The sequence below is a fragment of the Vombatus ursinus genome, unplaced genomic scaffold (assembly GCF_900497805.2).
Source record: "Vombatus ursinus unplaced genomic scaffold, bare-nosed wombat genome assembly UNPS02005885.1, whole genome shotgun sequence".
Taxonomy (NCBI): domain Eukaryota; kingdom Metazoa; phylum Chordata; class Mammalia; order Diprotodontia; family Vombatidae; genus Vombatus; species Vombatus ursinus.
Window position 1 is genome coordinate 676 of NW_020945663.1, and position 5,229 is coordinate 5,904.

At 37.1% G+C, this 5,229-nt stretch overlaps 1 long non-coding RNA gene across 1 annotated transcript; it reads right to left on the reverse strand.

Annotated features, from left to right (window-relative positions):
• Positions 1 to 240: 240 nt before the first annotated feature.
• Positions 241 to 1,599, reverse strand: LOC114032904. Its single transcript, XR_003567897.1, has 3 exons — positions 1,470 to 1,599; positions 1,052 to 1,222; positions 241 to 369 (listed from the first exon to the last, which is right to left on the reverse strand). It is a non-coding gene; the product is annotated as an uncharacterized LOC114032904 (long non-coding RNA).
• Between the last annotated feature and the right edge of the window lie 3,630 nt (positions 1,600 to 5,229).

Genomic DNA, 5,229 nt, shown 5'->3' on the forward strand with positions numbered 1-5,229 from the left:
CCAAGAAAACCTCTAACGAGGTCAGGAAGAGTTAGACATGACTGAAATGACTCAACAACAGTCTATATTCTATATCTAAATTAATCTTTAAATACAACCCTGATGAAAAGCAGAAAAACTTAGCTCAAAAAGTAGTCTTTTGGGTTACTAAAAGTAGAAACAGACTTAACTGCTCACCTACATCTGCAATTCTCACCATTTTCCCCTTCAATGAATATATACCCAAGCACAGACTTACCTTCTTTAAGGCATCTTGTATAGCACCAGACTTCTCCTTTAGCAAGTCTACAACACAAAGAGCCTCAGTTTCAGAGAATATCATAGTCTTCAGAGAGAGAAGGACATCCTTAAATTTTACCTCTGCATTTTCTAAAATGAAGAAAATTAGTTTGACATAAATAAGCAGCTATGTGGCATAATTCAAAAAAGACCAAAATTAAACAGGAAAAAATATGTAAAAGAGCAATGAACTCAGGGACCATTAAAAAATTGCTATTTAAATATTATCTTTAACAAGCTACTGAAAATAAGTTTCTCAAAGCTGGATAAGAATACATAATATTATTTAAGGAGCTAGTAGTAAATTCTATCTTTTACGACAAAAATAAGATAGTATACGTAAATAATTGAAAAAAGATATTTATAGGTATTCTACACTTATAAATGGCCCATGCATCTCATCATCTGCTTGACATCTCATTTTTCTGCTGTTAGACCCCCACCCCATATCTTTCACTGAAACCATTATCCCTTCCCCAAAAGAGTCCCTTACCCCATTCATCTGCCAAATTGTTCACCCAAATCCTAGGCTCAAGCACGCTTAGGACTCATGCAATCTTTTAGTACAATAGTTCTTAACCTTATTTGTCAAATAAGTCTTTGTGGACGACCATTAAACTACAACTATACCTATAAACTTGAACAAGTCATTGAGTCTCTTTCTCAGTTCCTCATCTACCAAAATCAGTTTAGACCTTGATTCTACACCTAATGTATTTTAACAGGTTGTTCAGATATTTTTAAGGAGACTAGAATATGCTAATTTTATTACCTTTGTCAGTTTCATTTTTCAGTTTATTCATTCCTGTTTTTTGGATCCCTTCTACTTGATCACTTTTAACCAGATCAATCACTTCTCTCTTATCAGCTGCAGGATTTGGGTCCGAGTTATCCATCAAAGAAGTATAAGAACTCGAGTGACTACAAGGTTCATCCATCATTGCTGTTTTGTAAATTCAACATATCATTGCTTTTTTTAAGAGTACATTAAAAGTTAAAGCAAAGCATGCAATTTAAGGTAAATACATGATATATATTAAAATTTTACACTTCTAAGTGATATTGTTTCCACTACAAGGGTGTGGAGGGGGACAGTGTAAATCTTTTTAATATGTCACATCTATATCACATAAATTCACATTATTAGTATGAGGTGACTCAAAACTAAAAGCTTCAAAACAATATTTTACCATTATCCATTTTCTGTTTCTTTGATGAATTTTTCTTTTTTCCAGATCCACTGTCTTTAGTCTCCTGGTGGAGGGGTAATGGTTCTTGTTTTTTGGCAGATGACAAAACCACTTCAATCGTTTTATCCTGGTCATCTAAAAAGGATGATCACTAATTTATTACATAAAACAGTAAAAATATAACATATGTAAGCAGAGTCAATCCAAGGTTAATTCTACATGCTAGACTTTTTTTCAGTATTTTGTATCACCTGTATTCATATGCCTTTAAGGAGCACAGCAGTTCTCAATAATATGTGCTGGTATACTGTAAAAATCACTGACCCTGGAATCAGACCTAGGTTCAAGTTTTGGCTCTGATACTTACCAGCCGGGTAGACTGTGGGTAAATCACAACCAGAGACTTAATTTCCACATCTATAAAGGTTTGCAATAATGCTATTTGTACTTCCCATCTAAGAGTTGTTGTGAAGTACTTTGTAAATCTTTCAGGTCCTACGTAAATGTGAATTATTATCCTACATTTATATTTTAAGAACTGAGAACCTATCAAAATTTAACATCTATTCAGTTGTCAAAGAATAGTTTCAAGACACCAGGAAAGATATATTCCAGTAACTGGAATCATATTCAGTAAATAAGACTGCCTATAATACTATAGAGATTAATGAGTTAGGTCAAAATCATTTGTGCTTATTAAAAAAAAAGCTATCTTGAATCAATATAATTTCTTTCTCAACAAATAAAAAATGCCTTTATATATTATTACCATTTTCTAAAAGGGTACTTACACTTACAGAAATAATATAATATATTAAAAAGAATGCTGGACTTGTAGCTACAAGACCTGTGTTACAATCTTAGCTCTGCCACTTATTAGCTATGACACTGGGCAAGTCACAATTTATATAATCCTCAACTTCTTCATCTATAAAATGGGATGACAATATACTACCAACCTCACATGGCTGATGTGAGGTTGAAATAGAGATAAAAGAGACAACAGAGCCTTTTCTTCTTCCCTCTGGCCTTAGTAAATAAGTTATCCTTACTTTTATTTAAGGCTAATTCTTCTTCCTTTTCCCTTCATCCCTCTATCTTGATCCTATTCATTAATGATTGCTTCCTTCAGCACCCTGTTCTAGTAATTGGCTCCCCTTCCCCCCCCACCCTCAAGCCCTCCTATATCTATGCTTCTCAACAGGTCAAAGTATCTCCTTCTGTTTTTTTTTAAAGTCTCTCTACTACCCAGTCCTTCCTTCATTCATTGACAAACTTTTTTTTTTAAAGTACTGTTCAACGTAATCACAAACTCTTTAAACCCTTCCAACCCTTATCCCCAACATTACACTTAAATTTCCAATGACTTCCTTATCATGAAGTCCAATGGCCTTTTTTTCTTTCCCCATCCTCTTTGACCCTTCTGCACCATCTGACACTGGGTAAACTACCTCCTGACGAACAGGCTCTCTTCCTTACCTTGCCTCCAAAAAAAGTTAGGTTTTTGATTCTTTTACTCCTCTATAATCACTTCCTCCTTTCCAAAATCTCAATGTAGACATTTCACAGGGTCTTTTTCTGGATACAGTCTCTCTGTCTCTCAGTAAATATATTCCAGTCCTAAGGTTTCATCTCTAATTTAGCTCTCAAATCTATGGCTATACCTCTAATATCTCTTCCAAGCAACCATGGGATCTCTTTCCATGTATTCAGTACTATACACATGATCTCTCCTCTTAAACCTGCTCCTGCCTCTGATTCCACTATAGCCTGTGGCATCACTATTTATACTGTTCTTTCTTCTCCACCTGTCATATCCAATCAGTTATCAAGTCCTGTCAATTCTACCTTAACATTTTTTTCCCATCTATCCTTCCCCTGCTCCATTCTCATTGCCGTTATCTTATTACAGGCCCTCACTTTCATTCATCTACTGAAATCCAGCTCTAGACATTTCCTAGCTATGTGACCCTGAGCAAGTCCCTTAATCTGTTTACCTGAGTTTCCTCAACTGTAAAATGGGGAAACTACCTCACAGGGCTGTTGGGAGGACCAAATAAGATGTTTGTAAAAATTGCTTAGCACAGTGCCTGATACACAGGACGCAGTATATAAATGCATATTCTCTTCCCCTTCCCTACACTATTTATCCACAGATTTTGCTGCTTCTACTCTCTCTATCCATCCTTCCTTTATCTATTCCATGCTCAAATCTATCCTCTGTCTATCATTCATAACGCTGCTAGATGAAATTTCCTTTTGCACAGATCTGATTATGGCAGTATAAGTGTGGTAAGAAGAAATCACTGAAGGGTTCTAAGAAAAATTTTAAATCTTTAATAGAGCATTCGAGGCCCTCTATCCTCTGGCCCCACACTACCTTTCAGTTAATAAGTATTACTAAGCACCTGTGTGCCAAGCACTGTGCACGAAAATGAAACAATCCTTACTCTGTGAGCTTACATTCCGATAGAGGAGAAAACAAGCACATGTAAAAATATAGACAGTTCTAAGTGTGGGTGTATATGTATATACATAAAAATTCTCATATATAGAGACATATATGCACACGTGCACACACATATGTATAAACACATAGATGCACAGGCACAAAGCGGTTAAAAATAATGTAGTTTGGAAGGGAGAGCACTAGCCATTAGCGGAAATCAGGAAAGGATTCATGGAGAAGATGGTACCTGAGCAGCATCCTAAAGCCAGTTCTTAATGGCCTTTTCTCAGTCCTCATCCTTGGCATCTCTGCAGCATTTGATAGTGTCAGTCACCCTCTTCTGGTTGATACTCTCTTTTCTATAGGTTTCCCTGACAACATTCTATCCTGGCTTTTCTCCAACCTATATGACTATTCCTTCTCAGTCTCCTTGGCTAGATTTTCATCCAGGTCACGGCTGTAACCCCAGGAGTTGCACAGGGCTCTGCCTTGGGCTCTCTTCCCTCCTCCCTCTATACTATTTCACTTGCTGATTTAAACGAGCTGCCATGGATGTAATTATCGCTATTCTGAGAATTTCTGAAGCTATTTGTGCAACCCTAACTTTTCTCCCAACCTTCAGACTTGAATCTCCAACTGTCTATTGGACATCTCCAACTAGATGTTCCATGGGCATATTAAGCTCAAAATGTCCAAAACTGAACTCCTGATCTTCCCCACCCCACTGCCTGTACTCCCCAAAACACCAAAAATCAAAGCAATCACTCCTTCCAAACTTCCCTATTATTGTTGAGGACACCACAGGCTCACAACCCAATTGTTATCCTCAACTCCTCACTCTCTCATCCCACTCCCAAATGCAACCTACTGCTAAGTCTTGTCATTTCTACAGCATTGAAATCTCTCATATACACCCCCTTCTCTCCTCTGGCACTGTCAATGAGGACCTAGGTGCAGGTCCTCGTCATCTCACACCTAGACTATTGCAACAGCTTTTGGTTGCTCTGTCTGTCTTAAGACTTTAAGACTTTCCCCACTTCAGTCCATTCTCCAAAATCATCTTCCTAAGGTGCAGGTCTAAACCATGTTATGTCACCTATTCAATAAAATACAATGGCTCTCACCTCTAGGATAAAATATAAAATCCTTCATAACCCAGTCCCCTGCTACCTTTCCAATCTTCTTATACTTTACACCCCTCCACGTAATCTATAATTCAATCAATCATTCTGGCCTCCTCACACTTCCTTACAAAATACTCCATGTTCCAACTTATGGAATATTCACTAGCTGTCCTTCAGGCTGGAATTC